The sequence below is a fragment of the Arachis stenosperma genome, chromosome 2 (assembly GCF_014773155.1).
Source record: "Arachis stenosperma cultivar V10309 chromosome 2, arast.V10309.gnm1.PFL2, whole genome shotgun sequence".
Taxonomy (NCBI): domain Eukaryota; kingdom Viridiplantae; phylum Streptophyta; class Magnoliopsida; order Fabales; family Fabaceae; genus Arachis; species Arachis stenosperma.
This window is the reverse complement of record NC_080378.1, coordinates 30,896,108-30,915,261: the sequence shown is the minus strand read 5'-3', so window position 1 is coordinate 30,915,261 and position 19,154 is coordinate 30,896,108. Positions and strand designations below refer to the sequence as shown.

Here is a 19,154-nt window from a genome sequence, read left to right as displayed (position 1 = left end):
TTTTTGGCATTGTTTTTAGTATATTTTTAGTATCTTTTAGTTAGTTTTTAGTATGTTTTTATTAGTTTTTAATTAAAAATTCACTTTTCTGGACTTTACTATGAGTTTGTGTGTTTTTCTGTGATTTCAGGTATTTTCTGACTGAAATTGAGGGTCCTGAGCAAAAATCTGATCCAGAGACCAAAAAGGACTGCAGATGCTGTTGGATTCTGACCTCCCTGCACTCGAAGTGGACTTTTAGGAGCTACAGAAGCCCAATTGGCGCGCTCTCAACGGCATTGGAAAGTAGACATCCTGGGCTTTCCAGTAATATATAATAGTCCATACTTTGCCCAAGATTTGATGGCCCAAACCGGCGCTCAAAGTCACCTACAGAAATTCCAGCGTTAAACGCCGGAACTGGCATAAAACTTGGAGTTAAACGCCCAAACTGGCATGAAAGCTGGCGTTTAACTCCAGAAAAGGTCTCTACACGAAAATGCTTCACTGCTCAGCCCAAGCACACACCAAGTGGGCCCGGAAGTGGATTTTTCTGTCATTCACTCATTTCTGTAAACCTTAGGATACTAGTTTACTATTAATAGAACCTTTTGACATTGTATCTGTATCTGATGACCTCATAACATTTTTTAAACGTTTCTTGTGTACCTTCCACAGCATGAGCTTCTAAACCCCATGGTTGGGGGTGAGGAGCTCTGCTGTGTCTTGATGGATTAATGCAATTACTACTGTTTCTTATTCAATCATGCTTGCTTCCATTCTAAGATATCACTTGCTCTTAACCCGGATGAATGTGATGATCCGTGACACTCATCATATTCTCGACTATGAACGTGTGACTGACAACCACCTCCGTTCTATCTTAGATTAAGTAGATATCTCTTGGGTTCTTTAATCAGAATCTTCGTGGTATAAGCTAGAACTGATGGCGGCATTCAAGAGAATCCGGAAGGTCTAAACCTTGTCTGTGGTATTCTGAGTAGGATTCAATGACTGGATGACTGTGACGTGCTTCAAACTCCTGAAGGCGGGGCGTTAGTGACAGACGCAAAAGAATCACTGGATTCTATTCCGGCCTGATTGAGAACCGACAGATGATTAGCCTATGCTGTGACAGAGCATCAGGGACGTATTTTTACTGAGAGGATGGGAGGTAACCACTGACAATGGTGAAACCCTACATACAGCTTGCCATGGAAGGAGCCTTGCGTGTTTGATGAAGAAGACAGTAGGAAAGCAGAGATTCGGAAGATGGAGCATCTCCAAAGCCTCAGCCTATTCTCCATTACTGCAAAACAAGTACCTTTTTCATGTTCTTTTGCTTTTTACAATCAATCCTGATAATTTCTGATATCCTGACTAAGATTTACAAGATAACCATAGCTTGCTTCAAGCCGACAATCTCCGTGGGATCGACCCTTGCTCACGCAAGGTATTACTTGGACGACCCAGTGCACTTGCTGGTTAGTTGTGCGGGATTGCAAAAGTGTTATTGCAATTTCGTGCACCAGTAGGCATGTAAAATGCCTTTGCACACCATTCTGGCGTTTAAACGCCCATTGGTGCACGTTCTGGGCGTTCAACGCCCACATGTAACATGTTTCGGGCGTTGAACGCCAGTTTCATGCTTGTTACTGGCGTTCAGCGCCAGCTTTTCCTCTTAGGCACATTCATGGCGTTCAGCGCCAGAATGTTGCTTGTTTCTGGCGTTCAGCACCAGATTCATGCTCTGTTCTGGCGTTGAACGCCAGACAGATGCTCCTTACTGGCGCTGAACGCCAGCCTGTGCTTCCTCCAGGGTGTGATTTTTCTTCTGCTATTTTTGATTCTGTTTTTAATTTTTATATTTTTTTGTGACTCCACATGATCATGTACCTAATAAAACACAAAATAACAATAAAATAAAATAGAATAAAAATTAGATAAATAAAATTGGGTTGCCTCCCAACAAGCGCTTCTTTAATGTCAATAGCTTGACAGTGGCTCTCATGGAGCCACAAAGGTGATCAGGTCAATGTTGTATAGTCCCAACACCAAACTTAGAGTTTGGATATGGGGTCTTAACACCAAACTTAGAGTTTGGTTGTGGCCTCCCAACACCAAACTTAGAGTTTGACTGTGGGGGCTCTTCCTAACTCTGAACTGAGAGAAGCTCTTCATGCTTACTCTCTTTTGTCACAGAGGGATGGCCATGTGCCTTAAACACAAGGTAGTCCCCATTCAATTGAAGGACTAATTCACCTCTGTTGACATCTATCACAGCTCCTGCTGTGGCTAGGAAAGGTCTTCCAAGGATGATGCAATCATCCTCTTCCTTCCTAGTGTCTAAGATTATGAAATCAGCAGGGATGTAAAGGCCTTCAACCTGTACTAACACGTCCTCTACTATTCCATAAGCTTGTCTCAATGACTTGTCTGCCAATTGTAATGAGAACAAGGCAGGTTGTACCTCAATGATCCCCAGCTTCTCCATTACAGAGAGTGGCATAAGATTTATCCCTGACCCCAGATCACACAGAGCTTTTTCAAAGGTCATGGTGCCTATGGTACAAGGTATTAAGAACTTGCCAGGATCTTATTTCTTTTGAGGTAAAATTTGCTGAATCCAGGTATCCAGTTCACTAATGAGCAAGGGAGGTTCACTTTCCCAAGTCTCATTACCAAACAACTTAGCATTCAGCTTCATGATAGCTCCTAAATATTGAGCAACTTGCTCTCCAGTCACATCTTCATCCTCCTCAGAGGAAGAATAGTCTTCAGAGCTCATGAATGGCAGAAGGAGATTTAATGGAATCTCTATGGTTTCTATATGAGCCTCAGATTCCTTTGGATCCTTAATAGGAAACTCCTTTTTGCTTGAGGGACGTCCCAGGAGGTCTTCCTCATTAGGATTTTCGTCCTCCTCCTCCCTTGTGCATTCGGCCATGTTGATTATATCAATGGCCTTGCACTCTCCTGTTGGATTCTCTTCTGTATTGCTTGGGAGAATACTGGGAGGAGTTTCAATGACTTTCTTACTCAGCTGGCCCACTTGTGCCTCCAGATTTCTAATGGAGGATCTTGTTTCGCTCATGAAACTGAAAGTGGCCTTTGACAAATCAGAGACTAGATTGGCTAAATTAGAAGTGTTTTGTTCATAATTCTCTGTCTGTTGCTGAGAAGATGATGGATATGGCTTGCTATTGCTTAGCCTATTGCGTCCACCATTGTTAAAGCCTTGTTGAGGTTTTTGTTGATCCTTCCATAAGAAATTTGGATGATTTCTCCATGATGAGTTATAGGTGTTTCCATAAGGTTCACCCATGTAATTAACCTCTGCCATGGCAGGGTTCTCAGGATCATAAGCTTCTTCAGAAGCTGCCTCTCTAGTACTGTTGGATGCATGTTACCATCCATTCAGATTTTGAGAGATCATGTTGACCTGTTGAGTCAAGACTTTGTTCTGAGCCAATATGGCATTCAGAGCATCAATTTCAAGAACTCCTTTCTTCTGAGGTATCCCATTATTCACGGAATTCCTCTCAGAAGTGTACATGAATTGGTTGTTTGCAACCATATCAATGAGTTCTTGAGCCTCTTCAGGCGTTTTCTTTAGGTGAATAGATCCACCTGCAGAATGGTCCAATGACATTTTCGAAAATTCAGATAGACCGTAATAGAATATATCTAATATGGTCCATTCTGAAAACATGTCAGATGGACATCTTTTGGTCAGCTGCTTGTATCTTTCCCAAGCTTCATAGAGGGATTCACCATCTTTTTGTTTGAAGGTTTGAACATCTACTCTCAGCTTGCTCAGCTTTTGAGGAGGAAAGAATTTATCCAAGAAGGCTGTGACCAGCTTATCCCCGGAGTCCAGGCTATCCTTAGGTTGTGAATCCAACCATATTCTAGCTCTGTCTCTTACAGCAAAAGGGAAAAGCATGAGTCTGTAGACTTCAGGATCAACTCCATTCGTCTTTACAGTCTCACAGATCTGCAAGAACTCAGTTAAAAACTGATAAGGATCTTCAGATGGAAGTCCATAAAACTTGCAGTTTTGTTGCATTAAAGCAACTAGTTGAGGCTTAAGCTCAAAATTATTGGCTCCAATGGCAGGAATGGAGATGCTTCTTCCATCAAACTTGGACGTTGGCTTTGTGAAGTCACCAAGCATTCTCCTTGCATTATTATTATTATTTTCGGCTGCCATCTCCTTCTTTTGTTCTAATGTTTCTGAAAGGTTGTTTCTGGATTATTGTAATTTAGTTTCTCTTAGTTTCCTTTTCAGAGTCCTTTCGGGTTCAGGATCAATTTCAACAAGAGTGCCTTTTTCCCTGTTCTTGCTCATATGAAAGAGAAGAAAACAAGAAAAGAAAAGGAATCCTCTATGTTACAGTATAGAGATTCCTTTATGTTAGTAGAAGAAGAAAGGGGATAAGGAAAGCAGAATGGTTCGGATTTTTAGATGAAGAGAGGTGAAGAGAAGTGTTAGTAATTAAATAATTAAATAGAATAAGAAAAGAGAGGGAGAATTTTGAAAATAATTTTGAAAAAGGGGTTAGTATTTTCGAAAATTAAAAGATAAGATGTAATTAAAATTAAAACATGAAACAATTGGTTAATTAAAAAGAATTTTTGAAAAAGAGGTGAGATATTTTCGAAAATTAGAGAGGAAAAAGTAGTTAGGTGGTTTTGAAAAAGATAAAAAACAAGCAAAAAGTTAGTTAGTTGATTGAAAAATATTTGAAATCAAATTTTAAAAAGATAAGAAGATAAGAAGTTAGATAAGATATTTTAAAATCAAATTTTGAAAAAGATAAAATTTTTGAAAAATATAAGATAAAAAGATAAGATAAAAATTTTAAGAAAATGATATTTTGAAAAAGATTTAATTTTTTTTAAAAAGACTTAACTAACAAAAAACTACAAGATAAGATTCTAGAATTTAAAGATTGAACCTTTCTTAACAAGAAAGTAACAAACTTCAAATTTTTGAACCAATCACATTAATTGTTAGCCTATTTTCGAAAATATGATATAAAGATAAGAAAAAGATTTGAAAATAATTTGAAAAATAATTTTGAAATTTTCGAAAAGTAGAAAAAAATTGAAAAGATATGATTTTTGAAAAAGATTTTGAAAAGATAAGATTTTTAAATTTTTGAAAATTTGACTTGACTTGTAAGAAACAACTAATTTTGAAAATTTTTACCAAGTCAACCCAAAATTTCGAAAATTTGGAGAGAAAAAAGGAAAAGCTATATTTTTGATTTTTGAAATTTTAATTATGAGAGAGAAAAACACAAACATGACCCAAAACATAAAAATTTTGGATCAAAACACAAGATGCATGCAAGAACATTATGAATGTCAAGATGAACACCAAGAACACTTTGAAGATCATGATGAACATCAAGAACATATTTTTGAAAAATTTTTGATGCAAAGAAACATGCAAGACACCAAACTTAGAAATCTTTAATGCATGGACTCTAACAAACAAAAAATGCATATGAAAAACAACAAACAACAAGATGAAAGACAAAATATTTTTGATTTTTATGATTTTCTAATTTTTTTGGATTTTTATTAATTTTTTTTTCGAAAATAAAGCTTGGAAAAACGAAAAATAAAAGAAAGATTTTGAAAAAGATTTTTGAAAAGAAAATTACCTAATCTGAGCAACAAGATGAACCGTCGTTGTCCATACTCGAACAATACCCGGCAACGGCGCCAAAAACTTGGTGGACGAAATTGTGATCCATGCTCTTTGTACTTGTATGAAATTTAATAACTGGCTCTATTTGAAGTCACAACTCCGTTCAACTAACCAGCAAGTGTACTAGGTCATCCAAGTAATAAACCTTACGCGAGTAAGGGTCGATCCCACAGAGATTGTTGGTATGAAACAAGTTATGGTCATTTTGTAAATCTCAGTTAGGAAGATTAAATTGGTTTATGGATTTTCGAATAATTAATAATAAATAGAAAATAAAAAGGGATAGAAATACTTATGTAAATCAATAGTGGGAAATTCAGATAGGCGTGCGGAGATGCTAGAATCCTTTTGAATCTCTACTTTCTTATTGCTTTCATCCAATCCTTCTTGCTCCTTTCCATGGCAAGCTGTATGTAGGGCATCACCGTTGTCAATGGCTACATCCCATCCTCTCAGTGAAAATGGTCCTATGCTCTGTCACAGCACGGCTAATCATCTGTCGGTTCTCAATCAGGTTGGAGTAGAATCCATTGATTCTTTTGCGTTTGTCATCACGCCCAGCCTTCAGGAGTTTGAAGCTCGTCACAGTCATTCAATCCCGGAATCCTACTCGGAATACCACAGACAAGGTTTAGACCTTCCGGATTCTCATGAATGCCGCCATCAATTCTAGCTTATACCACAAAGATTCTGTTGGGGAATCTAAGAGATATGCGCCCGGCCTAAGGTAGAACGGAAGTGGTTGTCAATCACGCGCGTTCATAGGTGAGAATGATGATGAGTGTCACGGATCATCACATTCATCAAAGTGTTGTGCAACGTATATCTTGGAATAAGAATAAAAGAGAATTGAATAGAAAGTAATAATAATTGTATTGAAACTTGAGGTACAGTAGAGCTCCACACCCTTAATCTATGGTGTGCAGAAACTCCACCGTTGAAAAAACATAAGTGAAAGGTTCAGGCATGGCCGAATGGCCAGCCTCCTGAATGATCAAGAGACTGAATAATCAAAGGCTAAACAGTCAAAAGATTAAACTGTCAAAAGATGTCTAATACAATAGTAAATCATCCTATTTATACTAGACTAGCTACTAGGGTTTACATGAGTAAGTAATTGATGCATAAGTCCACTTCCGGGGCCCACTTGGGGTATGCTTGGGCTGAGCTTGATCTATCCACGAGCTGAGGCTTTTCTTGGAGTTGAACTCCAAGTTATAACGTGTTTTGGGCGTTCAACTCCGGATCATGACGTTTTTCTGGCGTTTAACTCCAGACAACAGCATGTACTTGGCGTTCAACGCCAAGTTACGTCGTCAATTTCTGAATAAAGTATGGACTATTATATATTGATGGAAAGCTCTAGATGTCTACTTTCCAACGCCGTTGAGAGCGCGCCATTTGGAATTCTGTAGCTCCAGAAAATCCATTTCGAGTGCAGGGAGGTCAGATTCCAACAGCATCAGCTGTCTTTTTGTCAGCCTTTTTCAGAGTTTTGCTCAAGTCCCTCAATTTCAGCCAGAAATTACCTGAAATCACAGAAAAACACACAAACTCATAGTAAAGTCCAGAAATGTGAATTTAACATAAAAACTAATGAAAACATCCCTAAAAGTAGCTTGAACTTACTAAAAACTACCTAAAAAGATGCCAAAAAGCGTATAAATTATCCGCTCATCACCCGCGCGACTTTCTGTTTGCATGGTTTGGGAGCCAAATTTTCATACGACGTGTTTGCATCATGCACGCGCACGCGTGGATGGCCAAATGTGTAACCGACGCGGACGCATCGGTCACGCATCCGCGTGACCAAATTTGTGTTTTTAGCACATTTCTTGCCCCAAGGCAGCACAACTCTCTACCTAAACACTCTTTTACGTCGATTTTGCAGGTCACGCGTTCGCGTTAGTGACGCGCTCGCGTGAATGGCAAAAATTACAAACGACGCGCACGCGTGGGGTACGCGAACGCGCGGGCTTGTTTGTGTAAAAGGCTTCGTTCCAGCGCCATTCCTGCTCAACTCTCTGTCAAATTTTATTTTTCACGCACACATGACCGATGTGTACGCGTCAGCAACACTCGCGCGTCGTGTGCACGTTTTTTTTAGCTTGAGGTGTTCGGTTCCTGAGGTAAAATAGCTGCATGATCAGAAAAACGTAAGAACTCAATAAAAACAAAATAAATGAGAAGACTACTACTACGAAAAATAACTAAGAATGAAAAGAAACGATCATACCACGGTGGGTTGTCTCCCACCAAGCACTTTTAGTTAAAGTCCTTAAGTTGGACATGTGGTGATCTCCTTGTCATGGTGGCTTATGCTTGTACTGATCCAGGAATCCCCACCAATGTTTGTAATTCCAATGGCTACCGGGATCCCAAACTAGGCGCATAACGCCTTTGAGCAAGTTGAAGCAAGTGACAAGGCCCAATGGCTGTTGATTGTGGGAATGAATTCCAGGGTCCCAAACCTTGCTTGTACAACCGTCTTCTTGTGTATCACCATTGTTCCCACCGGATGGCAAGCAATCTAGATTTTCACAGAGACATCCAAACAACCTTCTAGACCCATTCAAATTAGCTCTACACCAACCCTTGCACTTCAATTTGGAGCAGCAACCATATTGAACCTTGCTTGAAAACTCTTACCACTAACCATCTTCCTCTTGCTCTTAATGCCACAAAGAGCTCTAAGTTGACCATCCATCTCTAGTAGCCCATATTCAAGTGGGAAAGTAAAGGTTAAGGGTAGAAATTTTACCCACTTGAATGTTGTATTGGATGGTGATGGCTTTGGGAGAGGTCTTGCAAGCTCCATTCCCTTGTGTTCTTCTTTGAATTCTTCCACCTTTTTGCAAGCTTCCTCAATTTCAACCTCTTCCTCTTGGTAGTTGTTTTCTAATTCAATCTCTTATTCATTGCTTACCAAGGGCATGGGAGGTTGTGCATCTTCCTCCTTTGTGGGTGCTTCTTCCTTCTTTGTTTTTGCATCTTCCTTTTCTTCCATGTGTGTGGATGGAAAGTTCTCTAGTTCACTATAGTATGAACTCCTTTGGTTGATTTTCTCACTTTCTTCTATAGGATCTTGTGTTATATCTCTTGGGAAAGAATTTGCTTGCTCCTCTTCTTGGTTCTTGATTATTATCTGCACATATTTCTCTACATTTTTAACACTTGTCTTTATATCATGTAGGCATTCTTTCATGAGGAGCTCAAGATCTGATGGTATTTGAGATGAATAGGAAGATGGTGGCTCTTGATATGGGTAGAAGGATGATGGTTCTTGATATGGATAGAAAGGTGGTGGTTCTTGGTATGAATATGGAGATGGTGGTTCGTGGTATGAATATGGAGGTGGTGACTCTTGATAGTTGGAACATGGAGCATTGAAGTTTCTTTGGTTTTGACTTTGCCAACCACAATTTGGATAGTACCTCCATCCACCATAATATGAATCACTACTTGGGTGCGAGTAGTAACCCACGTGATCTCTCTCCATTATTTTTCCTCAGCACAAAACACCAAAAAGGATTAAACGCACCATGTGGTTGACAAACAAGCAAAGAAGAAAGAATATAAAGGAAATTTAAACTCAATAAATAAAATAACCAGAAAAAATAACTAAGGGACACCAAACTTAATTTCAGAAATTAAGAAAAATATTGGTGCTATTTATTTAATTTTTTTTAATAAATAATAAAATTTTTTTTCGAAAATTTAAAATTTAATTAATTTTTTTTTTGAAAATCAAGTAATAAAAAAAATAAAATGAAACAGGGGAAGGGGGAGTAAACGAAAAGGAAAAGTAAAGAAAAAAAATAACGTAAAGGACAAAAGAAAAAAATTAACGTAAATAGAAAAAAATAACGTAAAAAAATATTTTTTTTTTCCGAAAATTTAAAGCAATTTTTTTTAATAAAATTAAAACTAAAATGCCTAATCTAAGCAATCAATTAACTAATAGTTGTTAATCACAATCAATCCCCGGCAACGGCGCCAAAAACTTGGTGTGGTATTTTACAACCCACACTACTAACCGGCAAGTGCACCGGGTCGTACCAAGTAATACCTTACGTGAGTAAGGGTCGATCCCACGAGGAGTGATGGATCAAGCAACAATAGTTGAGTGATTGGCTTAGTTAAACAAACAAAAATTGATTTTGATATTGAGATGTTCAAAAGGTTTAAGTTGAAAATAAGACAGACACACAATAAATAAGTTGGGAATAAAATTTTAGAGAAACAGTTAAGGCTTCAGAGTTATCTATTTTTCTGGATTAACTTTCCTTACTAACTATTTTAATTATGTAGGATTTAATTTATGGCAAACTATTTGTGACTAGACCCTAATTCCTTAGACTTTCCTAGTCTCCTCTAAAATTCATCAATTGCCAATTCCTTGGTCAATTAATTCCAATTAGAGGGTGATGATCAAATTCCAGTTTACATGCCACAAAAACTTTAATTACCCAAAAATAAAAGGATTATATGTCACGTATCCTGTTAAATCCAGATAATTAAAATTTAGGAGAATATGTTTTCAAGCTGTTGTTCTAGTAAAGAGCTTTTCCAAGTTTTACAAGAACTCAAATAGAAAGAGGGTCATACTTCCGTTCCACCCAAATTCATAAAATAAAGAGCGAAAATAATTTTTAAATATAAATCCAAAACATAAATTAAAATAGAAAAAGCAATAAAATCATTCCACACATATAGATAGAGCTCCTAACCTTAATAGTGGAGGATTAGTTGCTCATGGAATGTGGAATGTAAATTTGTATAGAATTCCCTAATGGAATCCCCCTAATGGAATTATCCCTAATAGAAGAGAAGTCTTCCCTTTTTATAACTAATCCTCATTAATTTAAAATCTAATATCTAAAATTAAAAATAATATCTTTTCCTAAAAGATAAGATTTGAATTTAAATTCGAATTAATTAACAGATCTTCAATTGATGGGTGGGGACCCCTTGATTTGTCCATTCTACAGCTTCTAATCTGTGTTTTCTGGGCTGAAAATTGCGTCAAAATAGGCCAGAAATTGCCCCCAGTATTTTTCTGTATTTTCTGCACATGGCGTATATCACGCGGACGCGTTAGTCACGCAGCCGCGTCGATGGTCTTTTCTGCGAGTCACGCGGACGCGTCGGTCACGCGAACGCGTCGCTGAGCAAATCTTCAAATCACGCGTACGCGTTAGTTACGCGTACGCATTGCCATGAATGCTTCCAGATCACGCGCACGCGTCTGGCACGCGTGCGCGTCGCTCCTCGCTGCCATCTTCTTGGTTTCTTCTCTTTTTCTGTAGAAACTTCATCAAATCCAGCCGAATGCTACCTAAAATAAATAAAATTGCACAAAACTCAAAATAGCATCCATAGTGGCTAAAATATAATTAATTCTTAATTAAACTCTACAAATTAGATGCAAATTCACTAGAAAAAGATAGACAAGATGCTCACGCATCAACCACTTCTATGAAGTTGTGGCCAAGAAGAAGGTGATCCCTGAGGTCCCTTTCATGCTCAAGAAAAATGAGTATCCGAAGATCCGACATGAGATCCAAAGAAGAGGTTGGGAAGTTCTTACAAACCCCATTCAACAAGTCAGAATCTTAATGGTTCAAGAGTTCTATGCCAATGCATGGATCACTAGGAACCATGATCAAAGTATGAACCCGAATCCAAAGAATTATCTGACAATGGTTAGGGGGAAATGCTTAGATTTCAGTCCGGAGAACGTAAGGTTGGCATTCAACTTGCCTATGATGCAAGAAGACGCACGCCCCTACACTAGAAGGGTCAACTTTGATTAAAGGTTGGACCAAGTCCTCGTGGACATATGTATGGAAGGAGCTCAATGGAAAAGAGACTCAAAAGGCAAGCCGGTTCAATTGAGAAGACTGGTCCTTAAGCCTGTAGCTAGAGGATGGTTGGAGTTCATCCAACGCTCCATCATCCCCACTAGCAACCGATCCGAAGTAACTGTGGATCGGGCCATCATGATCCATAGCATCATGATTGGAGAGGAAGTAGAAGTTCATGAAGTCATCTCTCTAGAACTCTACAAAGTAGCCGAAAAGCCCTCCACCTTGGCAAGGCTAGCTTTTCCTCATCTTATTTGCCATCTATGCTACTTAGCTGGAGTTGTCATAGAAGGAGACATCCTCATTGAAGAGGACAAGCCCATCACTAAGAAGATGATGGAGCAAACAAGAGAGCCCATTCATGGATCTCATGAGACGCACGAGGAAGCTCATCATCAAAAAATTCCTGAGATGCCTCAAGGGATGCATTTTCCTCCAAACAACTATTTGGAATAACTCAACACTTCTCTAGAAGGATTGAGTCATGACATGAACCAATTAAGGGTGGAACACCAAGAACACTCCATCATTCTCAATGAGATTAGAGAAGATCAAAGAGCTATGAGGGAGGAGCAACAAACGCAAGGAAGAGACATAGAGGAGCTCAAGAACACCATTGGTCCTTCAAGAAGAAGGCGCCACCATCACTAAGGTGGACTCATTCCTTAACTTCCTTGTTCTTATCTCTCTGTTTTTCGGTTTTTGAGCTTCATGTTTGTCTATGTTTGTGTCTTTATTACATGATCATTAGTGTCTAGTGTCTATGTCTTAAGGCTATGAATAATTCCATGAATCCTTCACCTTTCTTAAATGAAAAATATTTTTAATACAAAAGAACAAGAAGTACATGAGTTTCGAATCCATCCTTGAATTTAGTTTAATTATATTGATGTGGTGAAAGTACTTTTTGTTTTTTGAATGAGTGCTTGAACAGTGCATATTTTTGATCTTGTTGTTTATGAATGTTAAAATTGTTGGCTGTTGAAAGAATTATGAACAAGAGAAATGTTATTGATAATCTAAAAAATAAAAAATTGATTCTTGAAGCAAGAAAAAGCAGTGAAGAACAAAGCTTGCGAAAAAAAAGTGGCGAAAAAAATATATATAAGAAAAAGAAAAAGCAAGCAGAAAAAGCCAAGAGCCCTTAAAACCAAAAGGCAAGGGTAAAAAGGATCCAAGGCTTTGAGCATCAATGGATAGGAGGGCCCAAGGAAATAAAATCCAGGCCTAAGCGGCTAAATCAAGCTGTCCCTAACCATGTGCTTGTGGTATGCAGGTCCAAGTGAAAAGGTTGAGACTGAGTGGTTAAAGTCATGATCCAAAGCAGAAAGAGTGTGCTTAAGAGCTCTGGACACCTATAACTGGGGACTTTAGCAAAGCTGAGTCATAATCTGAAAAGGTTCACCCAGTCATGTGTCTGTGGCATTTATGTATCCGGTGGTAATACTGGAAAACAAAGTGCTTAGGGCCACGGCCAAGACTCATAAAAGTAGCTGTGTTCAAGAATCAACATACTTAACTAGGAGAATCAATAACACTATCTGAACTCTGAATTCCTAGAGATGCCAATCATTCTAAACTTCAAAGGATAAAGTGAGATGCCAAAACTGTTCAGAAGCAAAAAGCTACAAGTCCCGCTAATCTAATTAGAACTAATATTCATTGATATTTTGAGATTTATAGTATATTCTCTTCTTTTCATCCTATTTGATTTTCAGTTGCTTGGGGACAAGCAACAATTTAAGTTTGGTGTTGTGATGAGCGGATAATTTATACGCTTTTTGGCATTATTTTTAGGTAGTTTTTAGTAGGATCTAGCTACTTTTAGGGATGTTTTTATTAGTTTTTATGTAAAATTCATATTTTTGGACTTTACTACGAGTTTGTGTGTGACATGCGAAATTGTGATCACTACTTTTCACAACTCAAATAATCCCTAGTAATGGCCCCAAAGACTTGGTGCTCAATACCATGGCATAAGCACAACTTCGCACAACTAACCAGCAAGTGCACTGGGTCGTCCAAGTAATAAACCTTACGCGAGTAAGGGTTGATCCCACGGAGATTGTTGGTATGATGCAAGCTATGGTCACCTTGTAAATCTCAGTCAGGCAGACTCAAATGGTTATGGGTGATATATGAATAAAACATAAAGATAAAGATAGAGATACTTATGCAATTCATTGGTAAGAACTTCAGATAAGCGAATGGAGATGATTTGTCCCTTCCGTCTCTCTGCTTTCCTACTGTCTTCATCCAATCCTTCTTACTCCTTTCCATGGTAAGCATTATGCAAGGGTTTCACCGTTGTCAGTGGCTACCTCCCATCCTCTCAGTGGAAATGTTCAACGCACCCTGTCAAGGCACGGCTATCCAGCTGTCGGTTCTCGATCATGTCGGAATAGAATCCAGTGATTCTTTTGCGTCTGTCACTAACGCCCCACAATCGCGAGTTTGAGTCATTCAATCATTGAATCCTACTCAGAATACCACAGACAAGGTTTAGACCTTCCAGATTTTCTTGAATGCCGCCATTAGTTCTAGCCTATACCACGAAGACTCTGATCTCACGGAATGGCTGGCTCGGTTGTCAGGCGAGTGCTCGGTTGTCAGGCGATCAACCATGCGTCGTGTATCAGGAATCCAAGAGATATTCACTCAATCTAAGGTAGAACGGAGGTGGTTGTCAGTCACACGTTCATACGTAAGAATGATGATGAGTGTCACGGATCATCACATTCATCAAGTTGAAGAACAAGTGATATCTTGGAATAAGAACAAGCTGAATTGAATAGAAGAACAATAGTAATTGCATTAATACTCGAGGTACAGCAGAGCTCCACACCTTAATCTATGGTGTGTAGAAACTCCACCGTTGAAAATACATAAGAACAAGGTCTAGGCATGGCCGTGAGGCCAGCCCCCAGTAATCTAAGAACAGGACGTCCAAAGATGATCTAGAGATCTAAAGTGATCAAAAGATGAAAATACAATAGTAAAAGGTCCTATTTATAGGGAACTAGTAGCTTAAGAATTACAAAGATGAGTAAATGACATAAAAATCCACTTCCGGGCCCACTTGGTGTGTGCTTGGGCTGAGCATTGAAGCATTTTCGTGTAGAGACTCTTCTTGGAGTTAAACGCCAGCTTTTGTGCTAGTTTGGCCATTTAACTCCCACTTTGGTGCCAGTTCCGGCGTTTAACGCTGGGAATTCTGAAGGTGACTTTGAACGCCGGTTTGGGCCATCAAATCTTGGGCAAAGTATGGACTATCATATATTACTGGAAAGCCCAGGATGTCTACTTTCCAACCCCGTTGAGAGCGCGGCAATTGGGTTTCTGTAGCTCTAGAAAATCCACTTCGAGTGCAGGGAGGTCAGAATCCAACGGCATCTGCAGTCCTTTTCAGTCTCTGAATCAGATTTTTGCTCAAGTCCCTCAATTTCAGCCAGAAAATACCTGAAATCACAGAAAAACACACAAACTCATAGTAAAGTCCAGAAAAGTGTATTTTAACTAAAAACTAATAAAAATATACTAAAAACTCAACTAAATATACTAAAAACATACTAAAAATAATGCCAAAAAGCGTACAAATTATCCGCTCATCACAACACCAAACTTAAATTGTTGCTTGTCCCCAAGCAACTGAAAATCAAATAAGATAAAAAGAAGGGAATATGCAATGAATTCCAAAAACATCTATGAAGATCAGTATTAATTAGATGAGCGGGGCTTTAGCTTTTTGCCTCTGAACAGTTTTGGCATCTCACTTTATCCTTTGAAATTCAGAATGATTGGCTTCTTTAGGAACTCAGAATCCAGATAGTGTTATTGATTCTCCTAGTTAAGTATGATGATTCTTGAACACAGCTACTTTATGAGTCTTGGCCGTGGCCCAAAGCACTCTGTCTTCCAGTATTACCACCGGATATATACATGCCACAGACACATAATTGGGTGAACCTTTTCAGATTGTGACTCAGCTTTGCTAGAGTCCCCAATTAGAGGTGTCCAGGGTTCTTAAACACACTCTTTTTCCTTGGATCACAACTTTATTTCTACCCTTGCCTTTTGGTTTAAAGGGCTATTGGCTTTTTCTGCTTACTTTTTCTTTTTCTCTTCTATTTTTTTTCGTTTTTCTCCTTCTTTTTTTTTGTATTCACTGCTTTTTCTTGCTTCAAGAATCATTTTGTGATTTTTCAGATCCTCAGTAACATGTCTCCTTTTTCATCATTCTTTCAAGAGCCAACAACTTTAACATTCATGAACCACAAATTCAAAAGACATATGCACTGTTTAAGCATACATTCAGAAACAAAAGCATTGCCACCACATCAAAATAATTAATCTGTTATAAAATCTGAAATTCATGCAATTCTTTTCTTTTTTTCAATTAAGAACATTTTTTTTTCAAGAAAGGTGATGGATTCATAGGACATTCATAACTTTAAGGCATAGACACTAATGATCATAAGGCACAAACATGGATAAACATAAAGCATAATTTTCGAAAAACAGAAAAATAAAGAACAAGGAGATTAAAGAACGGGTCCACCTTAGTGATGGCGGCTTGTTCTTCCTCTTGAAGGTCTTATGGAGTGCTTGAGCTCCTCAATGTCTCTTCCTTGTCTTTGTTGCTCCTCTCTCATGATTCTTTGATCTTCTCTAATTTCATGGAGGAGAATGGAATGTTCTTGGTGCTCCACCCTTAGTTGTCCCATGTTGGAACTCAATTCTCCTAGGGAGGTGTTGATTTGCTCCCAATAGTTTTGTGGAGGAAAGTGCATTCCTTGAGGCATCTCAGGGATTTCATGAGGAGGAATTTCCTCATGCTTGCTCCATCCTTTTCTTAGTGATGAGCTTGAGGTCATGCCTTCTCAGTTGAACCGGCTTCCCTTTTGAGTTTCTCTTCCATTGAGCGCCCTCTTCACAAATGTCTATGAGGACTTGGTCCAACCTTTGATCAAAGTTGACCCTTTTTGAGTTTGAAAGGGATCTCGGGGATCACCTTCTTCAAGGCCACAACTTCATAGAAGTGGTCTTGATGCACCCTTGAGATGAATCTCTCCATCTTCCATGACTCGGAGGTGAAAGCTTTTGCCTTCCCTTTCCTCTTTCTAGAGGTTTCTCCGGCCTTGGATGCCATAAATTGTAAAAAAAGCAATACTTTTACCACACCAAACTTAAAAGGTTTGCTCGTCCTCGAGCAAAAGAAGAAAGAAGAGGTAAAAGAAGAAGAAAGAGAGGAGATGGAGGTGGCTATGTGGTTCGGCCAAAGGGGGGAGAAGTAGTGTTTAGGTTGTGTGAAAATGAAGGAGTGAAGATGGGTTTATAGAGGGGTGAAGAGAAAGATGGGATTTGATAGGTGAAGGGTTTTTGGGGAAGAGTGGTTGAGGTGATTGGTGAATGGGTGAAGAAGAGAGAGGGTGGTGGGGTGGGTGGGGATCCTGTGGGGTCCACAGATCCTGAGGTGTCAAGGAAAAGTCATCCCTGCACCAAGTGGCGAGCAAAATTGCTCTATGTGCCAATTCTGGCGTTAAACGCCGGGCTAGTGCCCATTTCTGGCGTTTAACGCCAGCCTCTTGCCCTTTTCTGGCGTTTAACGCCAGTCTGGTGCCTCTTTCTGGCGTTAAACGCCCAGAATGGTGCCAGACTGGGCGTTAAATGCCCATCTGCTAGCCTCACTGGCGTTTAAACGCCAGCAAGTTCTCCTCCAGGGTGTGCTGTTTTTCTTTCTGTTCTTGCTTTTTCAATTGATTTTGTGACTTCTCATGATCATCAACCTACAGAAAACATAAAATAACAAAGGAAAATAGATAAAATATAACATTGGGTTGCCTCCCAACAAGCGCTTCTTTAATGTCAGTAGCTTGACAGAGGGCTGTCATGGAGCCTCACAAATACTCAGAGCAATGTTGGAACCTCCCAACACCAAACTTAGAGTTTGAATGTGGGGGTTCAACACCAAACTTAGAGTTTGGTTGTGGCCTCCCAACACCAAACTTAGAGTTTGACTGTGGGGGCTCTGTTTGACTCTGTTTTGAGAGAAGCTCTTCATGCTTCCTCTCCATGGTGACAGAGGGATATCCTTGAGCCTTAAACACAAAGGATTCCTCATTCACTTGAATGATCAATTCTCCTCTGTCAACATCAATCACAGCCTTTGCTGTGGCTAGGAAGGGTCTGCCAAGGATGATGGATTCATCCATGCTCTTCCCAGTCTCGAGGACTATGAAATCAGTAGGGATGTAATGGTCTTCAACCTTTACCAGAACACTCTCTACAAGTCCATAAGCTTGTTTCTTTGAATTGTCTGCCATCTCTAGTGAGATTCTTGCAGCTTGTACCTCAAAGATCCCTAGCTTCTCCATTACAGAGAGAGGCATGAGGTTTACACTTGACCCTAAGTCACACAGAGCCTTCTTGAAGGTCATGGTGCCTATGGTACAAGGTATTGAAAACTTCCCAGGATCTTGTCTCTTTGGAGGTAATCTCTGCCTAGACAAGTCATCCAGTTCTTTGGTGAGCAAAGGAGGTTCGTTCTTCCAAGTCTCATTGCCAAATAACTTGTCATTTAGCTTCATGATTGCTCCAAGGTATTTAGCAACTTGCTCTTCAGTGACATACTCATCCTCTTCAGAGGAAGAATACTCATCAGAGCTCATGAATGGCAGAAGTAAATCCAATGGAATCTTTATGGTCTCAATGTGAGCCTCAGATTCCCATGGTTCCTCATTAGGGAACTCATTGGAGGCCAGTGGACGTCCATTGAGGTCTTCCTCAGTGGCGTTCACTGCCTCTCCTTCCTCTCCAAATTCGGCCATGTTGATGGCCTTGCACTCTCCTTTTGGATTTTCTTCTGTATTGCTTGGGAGAGTACTAGGAGAGAGTTCAGTAATTTTCTTGCTCAGCTGTCCCACTTGTGCCTCCAAATTCCTAATGGAGGACCTTGTTTTAGTCATGAAACTTTGAGTGGTTTTGATTAGATCAGAGACCATGGTTGCTAAGTCAGAGTGGTTCTGCTTAGAATTCCCTGTCTGTTGCTGAGAAGATGATGGAAAAGGCTTGCCATTGCTAAACCTGTTTCTTCCACTATTATTGTTATTGAAACCTTGTTGAGGTCTCTCTTGATCCTTCCATGAGAAATTTGGATGATTTCTCCATAAAGAATTATAGGTGTTTCTATAGGGTTCTCCCATGTAATTCACCTCTTCCATTGAAGGGTTCTCAGGATCATAAGCTTCTTCTTCAGATGAAGCATCCTTAGTACTGCCTGGTGCAGCTTGCATTCCAGACAGACTTTGAGAAATCAAATTGACTTGCTGAGTCAATATCTTATTCTGAGCCAGTATGGCATTCAGAGTATCAATCTCAAGAACTCCTTTCTTCTGACTTGTCCCATTGTTCACAGGATTCCTTTAAGAAGTATACATGAATTGGTTATTTGCAACCATTTCAATGAGCTCTTGAGCTTCTGTAGGCGTCTTCTTCAGATGAAGAGATCCTCCAGCAGAGCTATCCAAAGACATCTTGGACAGTTCAGAGAGACCATCATAGAAAATACCTATGATGCTCCATTTAGA

General features: G+C 39.3%; 1 non-coding gene across 1 annotated transcript; it reads left to right on the top strand.

Annotated features, from left to right (window-relative positions):
* Positions 1–3,689: 3,689 nt before the first annotated feature.
* Positions 3,690–3,793, top strand: LOC130964605 (small nucleolar RNA R71). Its single transcript, XR_009080693.1, has one exon. It is a non-coding gene; the product is annotated as a small nucleolar RNA R71 (small nucleolar RNA).
* Positions 3,794–19,154: the final 15,361 nt, after the last annotated feature.